Below are 15,153 nucleotides of genomic sequence, written 5' to 3'. Positions count from 1 at the left end.
TTAAGCCCGCAGATGAGATAGTCAGATTCCAAGTCCACCCTACGGACCCTACAAAGACAGCCTCCATTGGGACACAGTGTGGCCCCACCATGGACGCCCCACTGCGGGACTTCTTACGCGAGAATTGGGACATCTTTGCCTGGCACCCGTCGGACATGCCGGGCATCCCTCGCGAATTAGCCGAACACAGCCTTAACATACTAAAGGGATACAAACCCGTCAAATAGACCCTAAGGCGATTTTCAGAGCCCAAACGACAAGCCATGGGGGAGGAGCTAGCCAAGCTACTTGAGGCCGGATTCATCAGAGACATCAAACATCTGGATTTGCTGGCGAACTTGGTGATGGTACCAAAGAAGGATAAATCCTGGCGCCTGTGCGTCGACTTCAAAGACCTTAACAAGGCTTGCCCCAAGGATCCCTTTCCCCTGCCTCGCATCGATCAAATCATAGATGCCACAGCAGGACATGACTCGCTGTGTTTCCTTGGTGCATACTCGGGATACCATCAAATAAATATGGCAGAGTCCGACCAAGCTGCTACAGCTTTCATAACGCCATATGGCCCCTTCTGCTTCAACACTATGCCTTTCGGGCTCAAGAATGCCGGAGCAACCTACCAACGCATGATTCAAACATGCCTGGAAAAACAAATCGGCAAAAACAATGGAGGCATACGTGGACGACATGGTCATACAAACAAGACACGTTGAAACCCTAATAGATGACTTGAGGCTTACGTTCGACAACCTACGAACATACGACATCAAGCTGAATCCGGAGAAATGCGTTTTCGGCGTCCCCTCTGGAAAACTGCTGGGCTTCATCTTTCCAACAGAGGAATTGAAGCTAATCCGGAAAAAATCTGAGCTTTGTCGCAGTTGGCTATACGAACAGACCTCAAACACGTCCAGAAATTAGCTGGATGCGTGGCTGCTTTGAGCCGCTTTATCTCCAGGTTAGGAGAAAAGGCACTGCCGCTTTACCACCTTCTTTAGCGCACCGAACACTTCGTGTGGACGGATGCAGCCGCGGCCGGACTCGATGAAATAAAAACTTTATTAGCCAATAATCCAGTCCTAACAGCGCCAAATATCAGCGAACCCATGCTGCTGTACATAGCTGCAACACATCAAGTTGTAAGCGCGGTACTCGTCGTCGAACGAGAGGTTGACGGATACAAATTCCCACTATAGAAGCCGGTTTACTACGTATCCATGGTGCTCACCCCATGCAAAACCCGATACCCACACTATCAAAAAGTACCATACGCGGTCTTCATGGCATCCCGAAAACTATGACACTACTTTCAAGAGTGTTCGATTACGGTGGCCTCCGAAGTACCACTAAATGATATAATAAATAACCGCGATGCCACAGGCCGGATTGCCAAATGGGCCATAGAGCTCCTTCCGTTCGACATAATATACAAGCCTCGACGGGCTATTAAGTCGCAAGTATTAGCTGACTTTGTTGCCGAATGGACGGAAGCCGAACTCCCTAAAGAGTATGGCGCATACTCTAACTGGATCATGCACTTCGACGGCTCTAAAATGCTGGCCGGATTGAGAGCAGGTGTAGTCCTGACGTCTCCCACCGCAGACACGGTCCAATACGTCCTCCAGATATTATACACATACTCCAACAATGCAGCCGAATATGAGGCTCTGTTGCACGGTCTTCGGATGGCAGTCTCTATGGGCATTCAACGCCTAGAGGTGCGTGGGGATTCAAACCTTGCAATATCCCAAATAAACGGAGACTTTGATTCCAAGGATCCGAAAATGGCGGCCTACTGTAATGCCATCCTTAAAATGTCAGCTCGGTTCGAGGGGCTCGAATTTCACCATGTGGTTTCGAGAAAACAATCAAGCCGCAGATGTACTTGCTCGTATCGGCGCTAAACGCGACCCTGTCCCACCTAACATATTCCTGGAAAGGATGTTCAACCCATACGTGGTATGGGAAGGGGAGTCCAGCAATACCAGCACGGATCCGGATACATCCCCAGATTCCAAACTAACAGGCATAATCGGAGGCTCTACCACTGAAATAACAACGTCAGCCCACGAAATAATGGTCGTCATCGCCCCGTGGACTGAACCCTTCTTGGCCTACCTAAATAGGCAGGAGCTCCCCGAAGACCAAAATGAAGCACGCTGCATCGTCCGGCGTTCTAAAGCTTACAAAGTCCATGAAGGGGAACTCTATAAGAAAAGCGCGACCGGAGTGCTTCAAAGGTGCATCTCCGAAGAGGAAGGGCGGCAGCTCTTGGCTGAAATCCATGCCGGACTGGGCGGGCACCATGCAGCGGCTCGAGCATTAGTCAGCAAGGCCTTCCATACAGGTTTCTATTGGCCGACGGCCCGAGCAGACGCACATGATCTTGTCCAACATTGCGTCAATTGCCAGCTCTTCGCCAATCAGAGTCATATGCCCCCTACCGCCCTCCAAACAATCCCCATAACTTGGGCCTTCGCGATCTGGGGACTGGATATGGTTGGACCCCTTAAAGGTGGAAGCCACAAGAAAAAATACCTATTGGTCATGGTAGATAAGTTCACCAAATGGATAGAAGCCAAACCAGTGAAAACGGCCGAATCCGGACTAGTAATCGACTTTATATCTGGGGTCATACACTGATACGGTGTCCCCCACAGCATCACCACCGATAATGGCTCAAATTTCACGGCCGATGAGGTGAAATCTTGGTGCAGCAAAATGGGCATTAAGCTCGAATATGCTTCCATATACCATCCTCAAACAAATGGCCAGGTCGAACGGGCAAATGGTCTCATCATGAGCGGCATTAAACCCAGACTAGTGCGATCCTTGACAGAGTTGGATACTCATTGGGTCGAGGAGCTCGACTCCGTACTCTTGGGGCTGTGGACCACGTCGAATCGCACCATCGGATATACACCATTTTTATGGTGTACGGTGTGGAAGCAGTACTACCTTGCGACATAATACATGATTCACCACGCGTACGCATGTACGAAGAAAAGGAATCCGAGCTAGATCGGCAGGATAACTTGGACGCCCTGGAGGAGGAGCGCGATGTCGCTAAGGCCCGTTCCGCATTCTATCAGCAACAGGCTGGACGATACCAAAGCAGAGAAGTACGGGCCAAAACCTATAATATTGGCGAACTCGTCCTACGCTTACTGGAGAAGAAGAAGGACAAGCTCAAACCCAAGTGGGAAGGCCCCTTCATCATCGACCAAGTTCTCACCGGAGGAGCGTATCGCTTATGTAATGCGTCCGATAACAGACTCGAGCCAAACCCATGGAACGCGACCAGACTCTGGAGATTCTACGCCTAGCACCGAACTCAGTGTTTGTCTCTTCACCTCCTCCTTTTTATTTATGTTCCCCCTTTTCCTTTCTTGATCTTTTTCTCTTCACACAAAGTATTTCATACAGTACAGACTCCCGGATTATTCCGGCCGAACAACGTGTGTAAACAATACCTGGGGGCTTCCTATACGGAAGCTAAATATAAATTACTCTGAAGGCTTTTTGCCCATCACACATGAATTTCTGTTAATGTGTGCCTTTTCTTCACCATTATATGCATCGATATGACTTAAGATGTGGCCAAGCTGGGTTGCCTGGCTCCTGTGTTTATGCCCTATGTTCCTGTTAATTCGGCTAGGGCATAAGGGGAGCACCTCTGCGATTGTTACTGCTGGTTGAGCCGGATGTGTACCTCAGACTGGGTGAAGCCGAAAGCTAGTTTCCTTAAGAGAATATTCTGTCGGTGAACAAAAGATGTTTTCGGTTTTCATAACATAAATCCCCAGAAGTTCTGTATCCTGCGCCTCTGTCGCAGTCCGAGCATGTGCTTTGCCGCATGCACCCCCAGGGAAAGGAACCCTTAATGGAACTATTCTCCCTGGAAGATGTTTCTTACCACCCATGTAATATAACATAACTAGTTGGTTACTTGTCTGTTCAAGCACTTATGACCCCTACGCCTGGTCTCCACGCATACCCCGATTATGTATAACTGAGCGGGTATTCGGACACACCCCGGACTATAGGATCCGGGGGCTGAAGCGAAAAGGTCCGCCATGACAAATGATTTTAATCTGGCTAGGGGCTACTTATGCCCTTACATTACATAGTCACTTGGACTGACTATATTCCTCCTCTATGCCATCCAACAGGCTATCTAATTTACAATCCTGTTGAGAATACTTAGCAGCTAACGCTACCTGGTCATATACCAGACTTACGGGAATTTCTTGCCCATCGGGCCCTGCCGGTCCTACTTCGGCCATATGGTTTGGGTCCGGCTTGGTGTAGCGCGTCTTCACCATTGCCCAAGCTTCTCTTGCACCTTGCCGGCATGCTGATATGTTCCACAGCCGGAAGCGCCACCGGGATCCTTGAAGCAGGTCCACAAGCTCCCCTATGCCATTTGGCAAGGGGCTTGAGGGCCACAAGGCCTGAGCAACAACGTGCATCACCCACCGAGCTTGCTCGTGCAACTGTGAAAGTTCTTGCAGGACATCACCTATAGATGAGGGCATGTCCTCCTCGGGGCGACCCGTTAACATTCCTACACGAAAAATTCTTTCAATACACTTCCTCGCCGAACCATCATACAGTTCGTCTAGGCACTCACCATAAATGCTGCATCGACGCCTTTTATTCTCCTTTACGGAGTTCGCCAGCTGGGCGCGAACGTCTTTTAACTCTACGTCCAGCCGGACATTGGCATCCTGAAGATTGTTCTTCTCCTACCGCACTTGCGTGAGAATGCGCTCGCCAGCCTTTAGTTGCCTCTGGAGATGCGACTCATCATCTCTCCCGTCCTCCGGATTCACTCCGGGGTTATCTACAGAATTCTCTATTTATCACAAACAGCCAGTTGCTAACTGATACATTTTCGTACAATCGAGATAAATGTTACCGTATGAGGCCTTCTGGGATTCCTCTAGCTTGGCAACTGTGGCCCTTAGTTGAGTCTTGCACTCTTCCAGCTCCCGAGACAATTGCTCATTCTTATCTACAAGAACCTGCGCATAAATTGATACTTAAAACTGTTGTTCCAACCGTTTCAAGTCTCAGGGGCTACTGCTATACATACTTATCACAATTTCTTACCCGTATATCTTTGGTATATTGGTTCGTCGCTTGGGCAAGCCCGCCTTGAGCAGCCCGGATGTATGCATCTGCTGAATTGAAGGCATTAAAGGCCTCTTCGGAAAAGATGTTGTTCCGAAGCATGGCCCTCCGGTGCCGGTGATTCATGGCGCTCTCCACTTTGGAGTTTGTGGCCGAAAGCATATCTGCATCCTCTGTCGGAGGACTATGCGACATTGGCCCTACATCTGCCTCCTCTCTCGAAGTTGGTCCTGGAGCCCGACTAGTGGAGGCATGGTAGGTAGGATCCCCGGATATAGTCCGGATACCCCTCTTCCTGCCAGGATGTAAAGGGCGCTGTTACACTTCAAGTAGCAATAATTACATGACAGGTTGTTTCCTTACCTCTGTAGAGGCGTGTCGGCCCTAACCGCCTTCCTCTTGAGCCTACCCAATCCGGACACCTGTGGCTGACGGGTCCCTAGGGGCTCGGCCCTGCGCCCCGAGCGTCGTTTCTGCAAAAATACGATGCATCAGGGGTAAAACATGACATCAGGAAAGAATCCTCTTCGGAGGATCGAGTTTTCGGTATGGCTTACACGCGACGAAGGTAGTAGTCCGGGATAGTCAGCGGTGATAGCCACTGAGGTGCCGCACGGCTCGCCCGATAAAATATCCCGTTGACAAGCTCCACAGCCGCATCCGGGTCCTCTTCAAGTCCTGGGTCCAGGGCCCTTTCAGGGTCCTCTGGCTGCGGGGAAGGGCTGGAGATTCCTTCTACAGCCCTCCTCAGTTCCTGCTTGGAAACATCGAGACAGGTAACCTTAGCAAAAAACACCACGATAAGTGAAGCGAGAACATAAATGACGACTTACCCAGTTGGGGGGATTGTGCACGGAGAATCCGTCTCGCGGTTTGATATGAAGGAAGACTTCCTCTTCTCCTTTGTATAGGTCGGACAATATCCTTGCCAGTGCAGTGGCGGAGTCCGGACCCTTACGGCCGCAGCCGGTGGCGTCGTTTGTCCCGTTGTAATGCCACATGGGGTTGACACTGGAGGCCGTAAAACTCCATGAGCCCACGAAGGAATGGATGGATAGGGAACCCGATGCCCCTTAACAGACGCGGGATAAGGCATACTCGCTCCTCTGGAGATGGATTGGGAGATCTCTCCGCTTGTTCTCCGCCATTATAGGTGGCCACCCTGGCTCGGACAGGGACCATGAACACCAGCGGGAGGAGCCCTTAGGTTTGTAACTTTATCAGACGGCTATGTGAAACTGAACACTCTCCCCAGTCTCCCGGCTTGGGGCAAGGGGAGCGAGCAGAAGAGCTGCGACGACCGGCCATGTTGGAATGGTTTTTTTCTGGGCACTTTGTTGGATGCTTGCTTGAGGAGGGAGAGTGGGGTTTGGATCTGAGAATCCCCGTCTCTTCAAATAGACGGTTAGCCCGAAGGACCGAGGGTGGCAAACGCAAAATTGCCTCGACTCCTCTCATCCGCTTGACACATGGAAATGGTCATTATTGAAGCACTGAAGCCAAGGAGTACAAACATTGATGAGATGCTGGACACTATTCGTCATGATGGGTACATTGGAGTATTCGGAGAAGGAACCCGCCATGCAATGCCGAAGACAAGACTTCACGCCGGACTCATCGTCATTGAAGCCTGGTTCAGGGGCTACTGAGGGAGTCCTAGATTAGGGGGTATCCGGACAGCCGGACTATATACATTGTCCGGACTATCGAAGCATGAAGATACAAGACTCAAGACTTCGGCCCGTGTCCGGATGGGACTCTTCTTTGCGTGGAAGACAAGCTTGGCGATCCGGATATTAGATTTCCTTCCTTGTAACCGACTCCATGTAAACCCTAGCCCTCTCCGCTGTCTATATAAACCGGAGAGAATGGTCCTTAGATGGCCGATCACAATGACAATCATACCATCATAGGCTAGCTCTTAGGGTGTAGCCTCTATGATCTCGTGGTAGATCTACTCTTGTACTACTCATACCTTCAATATTAATCAAGCAGGAACTAGGGTTTTACCTCCATTGAGAGGGCCCGAACCTGGGTAAACATTGTGTCCCTTGCTTCCTGTTACCATCAGCCTAAGACGCACAGATCGAGACCCCTACCCGAGATCCGCCGGTTTTGACACCGACAGGGGGCTCGATCACGACAACTACACTGCAGCGGAACGACGAAGAAGCAGAACTGCATAGCACAGGGACACCTATGTGGACACGGTCTAGACACGGGAAGCACTCCGATCCGGTAAGACTTTCCTGAAATTTAGCATGACACGCCAGGTCAGTACATTGAATGTACTTGCAAGCTCACACAAGTAAAGGCATAATGGCAAACAATAACTTGATGATTAAGCAGTTTAAATGCAAGGCTATGCAGACTACTCATGAAGTGAACATGCTTGTGCATCGAGTCCCTCAGACTCTCTTACCAGACGGGTTACCTCGTAACCAACATCATCAATACGGTGATCACTTTCGGATCACAGACGAAACCAACTCTTTGGTTCCCTCAGCAACGACCATCTTCATGGTCTCAACAATCTCATCACATAACCAGTACCAACCATATCACTTTAGTGTGCCAAATTTACTTATTTATGTTGATCCATGGTGTGACCTACTTACGAGTTGTGTTTGTAACCGAGGACGCGACTATCGATAGATATAATATACACTCTGCAGAGGTTAGTACATTGTACCCACACCACAGAATCCATGGCCTCGCACTCCCATTCAGGTGGACCAACGGTATTCCGACAGAACCGACCCATTGCCATGACACTCTCTCGGCCACTCCGACCAACTCCCCTCGGGCTAAGTCATGGGTGGCCCCAATGTCAACCAATGACATCCAATGGCCACCGTCGTGGCAAAACAATCAATGGTCCAAACGGGGACAAGGTACCATAACAACAACAACGGGCAAGGTTATGTCTGCTTACCGGGCTAGGGTACCGCATGCCCATAAACTTCCCTTGTTGGAGGCACCGACCAGAGGCATGACAACGGATCGAATAAGGGCCTTCCCATAAAGGCAAATGTGGTTGCACTGGGAAGCTCGATTCGGTGGCACCATGACTCAATCAACAATTATGTTCAAGTTGGAATATCATCAGGTTAAACTTGAAATAAAAGAACTCGAGCCATAGTATGCCATGATCGTGCAACTATATGACATGCAACCGTAAGCACATATCACTGAAATGGAACGGATCAACATCATAGACTCACTAGTCATGCACTACTAATCATTTTGAGGCACTGGTTTTAACTTCATCATTTTTTAGTTACCACAATAGCATGATGAGTATATGAATATTATAGCATCATATGAAAAATAACCCCAGCCATTTTCAAACCATAGTCATGCTATCAAAGTACCACTACTGCATCCAACTAGTTCATGTAATCAAGTACTACAGCAAGCTTAGAATATCAAGCAAGACAAATGAAATAACTTAAGCAAAGTTATTTAAATGATTTAAATGCATGAAATAATTAATTCATATCCAGAAAAATCATAGCTATTGAAATGACACCATGCAAATATTTGTGTGGCTTGCCTTAGCATAGAGGAGGGTCACACTCATCCTGGTTCTCCTCAAGGCAAACTTCTCCTTCTGAAAATATTTAAAAACAACAAAAGAAAATATCAAGAACCACTCTGAAATTCACCAGAAATTCTAGATAGCAAGGAAAAAATCTCAAATTTGGTGTGCTGCTAGAATATTTTAATACAAACACAATGCAAAAATAATCAGCTAATTTGGATTTCTGGTTTAGGAGTTAGAGTTGGTCAAACTTCCTGGTCAAAATGAGCTAAACTAAAAAGAAAAAGGAAAACCAGGGGGGTGACGTCGAAGACGTAAACCCGTGGGGCACCTCCACTTATACCGCTTCAGGGGTGGCTGAGTGGCTGACAGCGGGCCCCTGCTGTCAGGTTTAGAGAGAGAGGGAGGGAAACAGAGGAGGGACGGCGAGTCGCTGGCATTTCCCCAGCGAGGAGAGGTTGGTTGCTGCTACGTCTTGAGCTTGCGTTGGTTTTCCTTGAAGAGGAAAGGGCGATGCAGCAAAGTAGCGTAAGTATTCCCCTCAGTTTTTGAGAACCAAGGTACCAATCCAGTAGGAGGCTCCTCAAAAGTCCCACACACCTACACAAACAAACAAGAACCTTGCAACCAACGCAATAAAGGGGTTGTCAATCCCTTCACGGCCACTTGCAAAAGTGAGATCTGATAGAGATAATATGATAAGATGAATATTTTTGGTATTTTTATGATATAGATTGGAAAGTAAAAGATGCAAATAAAAGTAGACGTAAAACTTATATGATAAAAGATAGACCCGGGAGCCATAGGTTTCACTAGTGGCTTCTCTCAAGATAGCATAAGTATTATGCTGGGTGAACAAATTACTGTCGAGCAATTGATAGAAAAGCGCATAGTTATGAGATTATCTAGGCATGATCATGTATATAGGCATCACGTCCGTGACAAGTAGACCAAAACGATTCTACATCTACTACTATTACTCCACACATCGACCAACTCCTGCCTGCATCTGGAGTATTAAGTTCATGAAGAACAGAGTAACACATTAAGAAAGATGACATGATGTAGAGGGATAAACTCATGCAATATGATATAAACCCCATCTTTTATCCTCGATGGCAACAATACAATACGTGCCTTGCTACCCCTAATGTCACTGGGAAAGGACACTACAAGATTGAACCCAAAGCTAAGCACTTCTCCCATTGCAAGAAAGATCAATCTAGTAGGCCAAACCAAACTAATAATTCGAAGAGACTTGCAAAGATAACTTAATCACACATAAAAGAATTCAGAGGAGATTCAAATATTTCTCATAGATAAACTTGATCATAAACCCACAATTCATCCGATCTCGACAAACACACCGCAAAAAGAGTTACATCGGTTAGATCTCCAAGAAGATCGAGGAGAACTTTGTATTGAGATTCAAAGAGAGAGAGAAGAAGCCATCAAGCTAAAAACTATGGACCCGAAGGTCTGTGGTAAACTACTCACAACTCATCGAAGAGGCCTTGCAGATGATGTAGAGGCCCTCCGTGGTTGATTCCCCCTCAGGCGGAGCGCCGGCGAAGGCTCCAAGATGTGATCTCGCGGATACAGAAGGTTAAGGTGGTGGAATTAGATTTTTGTGGTCGCTTATGATGTTTTCAGGGTATGGGAGTATATATAGGAGGAAGAAGTAGGTCGGTTGACGCTCGAGGGGCCCACGAGGGTGGGGGCGCGCCCACCCCCAGGGGGCACGCCGGGCACCCTCGTGGCCGCCTCGTTTTTTGCTTGATGTCCACTCCAAGTCTCCAGGTTGGCATTTGTTCCAAAAAGATCGCTCCCAAAGGTTTCATTCCGTTTGGACTCCGTTTAATATTCCTTTTCTTCAAAACACTGAAATAGGCAAAAAAACAGCAATTCGGGCTGGGCCTCCGGTTAGTAGGTCAGTCCTAAAAATGATATGGAAGTGTAAAGTAAAGCCCATAAACATCCAAAACGGGTAATATAATAGCATGGAACAATCAAAAATTATAGATACGTTGGAGACGTATCAAGCATCCCCAAGCTTAATTCCTGCTCGTCCTCGAGTAGGTAAATGATAAAAACAGAATTTTTGATGTGGAATGCTACCTAGCATAATTCTCAATGTAATTTTCTTTATTGTGGCATGAATGTTCAGATACAAATGATTCAAAATAAAAGTTCATATTGACACAAGAAATAGTAATACTTCAAGCATACTAACAAGGCAATCATGTCTTCTCAAAATATCATGGCATTAGAAGGTTCATCCCTACAAAATCATATAGTTAGGCTATGTTTCATTTTCATTACACAAAATACTCTCATCAAGAACAACCCCAGTTTCAACCAAGCAATTGGTTCATACTTTTTAACGCGCTCAGCTTTTTTCAACTCTCACGCAATACATGAGCGTGAGCCATGGATATAGCACTATGGGTGGAATAGAATATGATGATGGCGGTTGTGTGGAGAAGACAAAAAAGGAGAAATTCTCACATTGATGATGCTAATCGATGGGCTATGGAGATGCCCATCAATTGATGTCAACATGAGGAGTAGGGATTGCCATGCAATGGACGCACTAGAGCTATAAATGTATGAAATCTGAACAAAAGAAACTAGTGGGTGTGCATCCAACTTGCTTGCTCACGAAGACCTAGGGCATTTTGAGGAAGCCCATCATTGGAATATACAAGCCAAGTTTTATAATGAAAAATTCCCACTAGTATATGAAAGTGACAACAAATGAGACTATCTATATGAAGAACATGGTGCTACTTTGAAGCACAAGTGTGGAAAAGGATAGTAACATTGTCCCCTTTTTTTACTTTTTATTTTTTTGGGCCTTTTTTTATTTGGCCTTTCTTTCTTTTAGTTGGCCTTTTTTTTCTTCTTTTTGGCCTTTCTTTTTTTCTTTTCTTCTTTTTTTATAAGGGACAATGCTCTAATAATGATGCTCATCACACTTCTATTTATTTACAACACATGAATTACAACTCAAAACTGGAACGAAATATGACTCTATATGAGTGCCTCCGGCGGTGTACCGGGATGGGCAATGAATCAAGAGTGACATGTATGAAAAATTATGAAGGTGGCTTTGCCACAATACGATGTCAACTACATAATCATGCAAGGCAATATGACAATGGTGATGCGTGTCATGATAAATGGAACAGTGGAAAGTTGCATGGCAATATATCTCGGAATGGCTATGGAAATGCCATGATATGTAGGTATGGTGGCTGTTTTGAGGAAGATATAAGGAGGTTTATGTGTGATACAACGTATCGTATCACGGGGTTTGGATGTACCGGCGAAGTTTGCACCAACTCTCAAGGTGAGAAAGGGCAATGCACGGTACCGAAGAGGCTAGCAATGATGGAAAGGTAAAAGTGTGTATAACCCATGGACTCACATTAGTCATAAAGAACTCATATACTTATTGCAAAAGTTTTATTAGCCCTTGAAGCAAAGTACTACTATGCATGCTCCTAGGGGAAGGGTTGGTAGGAGTTAACCATCGCGCGATCCCGACCTCCACACATAAGGAAGGCAATCAAAAGAGCATCCCATGCAACAAATTTGTTACACAACTTTTACCATACATGCATGCTACGGGACTTGCCAACTTTAACACAAGTATTCTTTCAATTCACAATTACCCAACTAGCATGACTCTAATATCACCACCTCTATATCTCAAAACAATTATGAAGCATCAAATTGATCATATCATCCAATTCACTTCCTATGATAGTTTTTATTATACCCAACTCGGATGCCCATCATTCTAGGACCAATTTTATAATCATAGCAAATACCATGCTGTTCTAAAAGACTCCCAAAATAATATAAGTGAATCATGAGAGATCAATAATTTCTACAAAATAAAGCCACCGCCATGCTCTAAAAGATATAAGTGAAGTACTAGAGCAAAACTATCTAGCTCAAAAGATATAAGTGAAGCACATAGAGTATTCTAAAAAATTCCAAATCATGTGGGTTTCTCCCAAAAGGTGTGTACAGAAAGTATGATTTTGGTAATCTAAAAAGCTAATATTAATATCATACAAGACGCTCCAAGCAAAACACATATCATGTGGCGAATAAAAATATAGCTCCAAGTAAAGTTACCGATAGACGAAAACGAAAGAGGGGATGCCTTCCGGGGAATCCCCAAGCTTAGGATTTTGTTTATCCTTGAATATCTTGGGGTGCCATGGGCATCCCTAATCTTAGGCTCTTGCCACTCCTTATTCCATAGTCCATCAAATCTTTACCCAAAACTTGAAAACTTCACAATACAAAACTCAACAGGAAATCTCATAAGCTCCGTTAGTGCAAGAAAGAAAAACCACCACATGAGGTACTGTAATGAACTCATTCTTTATTTATATTGATGTTAAACCTACTGTATTCCAACTTCTCTATGGTTCATACCCCTCGATACTAGCCATAGATGCATCAAAATAAGCGAACAACACACGAAAAACAGAATCTGTCAAAAACAGAACAGTCTGTAGAAATCTGTAACTTTCGAATACTTATGGAACTCTAACAATCCTACCAAAATAGGAAGTCCTGGGAAATTTATATGTTGATATACATCAAAAAGAATCAATGCAAAATAACGTTTCTGTGATTTATTAAAATTATTTTCGTGCGTGCAAAAGTTTCTGTTTTTCAGTAGAATCATATTAACTATCACCGTAGGTTATCCTATAGGTTCTACTTGGCACAAACACTAATTAAAATATAAAAACACATCTAAACAGAATCCAGATGAAAAATTTATTACTAAACAGAAGAAAAAAGTAAGAAACAAAAATAAAATTGGGTTGCCTCCCAACAAGCGCTATCGTTTTAACGCCCCTAGCTAGGCATAAAAGCGAGGATAGATCTAAGTAGTGTCATCTTTGGCATTCAATTCATAAGTAGCTTGCATGATAGATTCATAAGGTAATTTAACTTTATTTCTAGGTAAGTGTTCCATGCCTTTCCTTAATGGAAATTGGAATCTAATATTCCCTTCCTTCATATAAATAATTGCACCAATCGTTCTAAGGAAAGGTCTACCAAGAATAATAGGACATGAAAGATTCCAATCTATATCAAGAACGATAAAATCTATGGGCACATAATTCCCATTTGCAACAATAAGAACATCATTGATCCGTCCCATAGGTTTCTTAATGGTGGAATCCGCAAGGTGCAAGTTTAAAGAACCATCATCAAAATCATGGAAACCTAGAATATCACATAAAGTTTTCGGAATCGTGGAAACACTAGCACCCAAATCACACAAAGAATAGCACTCATGATCTTTAATTTTAATCTTTATAGTAGGTTCCCACTCATCATAAAGTTTTCTAGGTATAGAAACTTCCAAATTAAGTTTTTCTTCATAAGATTACATAAAGGCATCAACAATATGTTTGGTAAAAGCTTTATTTTGACTATAAGCATGAGGAGAATTCAACACGGATTGCAACATGGAATACAATCTATTAAAGAACAATTATCATAATTAAATTCCTTGAAATCCATAATAGTGGGTTCAATGCTATTTAAAGTCTTGACCTCTCCAATCCCACTTTTACCAAATTTAGCATCAAGATCTAAAAACTCTGAATTATTGGGACATCTTTTAACTAAAGTTGACTCATCTCCAGTCCCATCATTATCAAGATTCATATTGCAAAACAACGATTTAATAGTGGATACATCAATAACTTTTAGATCTTCATCATTATTTTCATGGAGACTAGAAGAACACGCTTGTACAAAGCAATCTTTCTTAGCACACAATCTAGCGGTTCTTTCTTTGCACTCATCAATGGAAATTCTCATGACTTTGAGAGACTCATTGATATCATGCTCAGGTGAGATAGATCTAAGTTTCAAAGAATCAACATCAAGCAAAAGGCTATCAACGTTCCTAGCCAAATCATCAACTATAAGCAATTTTTCTTCAAGCAAAGTATTAAAATTCTTTTGGGAGATCATAAATTCTTTAACACTATTCTCAAAATCAGAGGGCATCTTATTAAAATTTCCATAAGAGTTCTTGTATGAATTACCATAATTATTAGAGGAATTACTAGGAAACGGTCAAGGATTAAAGTTTCCTCTATAAGCATTGTTACCAAAATTATTCCTACCAACAAAATTCACATCCATAGATTCATTATTATTCTCAATCAAAGTAGACAAAGGCATATCATTAGGATCAATAGGAGCACTCTGAGTATCAAACAATTTCATAAGTTCATCCATGTTTCCACTCAAAACATTAATTTCTCTATACCATGCACTTTTTTACTAGTAGATCTTTCGGTGTGCCATTGAGAATAATTAGCCATAATGTTATCAAGGAGTTTAGTAGCTTCTCCTAAGGTGATTTACATAAAAGTGCCTCCCGCGGCCGAATCTAAAAGATTTCTAGAAGCAAAATTCAA

Source organism: Triticum dicoccoides, chromosome 7B (genome assembly GCF_002162155.2).
Source record: "Triticum dicoccoides isolate Atlit2015 ecotype Zavitan chromosome 7B, WEW_v2.0, whole genome shotgun sequence".
NCBI classification, from domain to species: Eukaryota; Viridiplantae; Streptophyta; class Magnoliopsida; order Poales; family Poaceae; genus Triticum; species Triticum dicoccoides.
The sequence above is the reverse complement of the archived record's forward strand: the minus strand, read 5'-3'. Positions refer to the sequence as shown.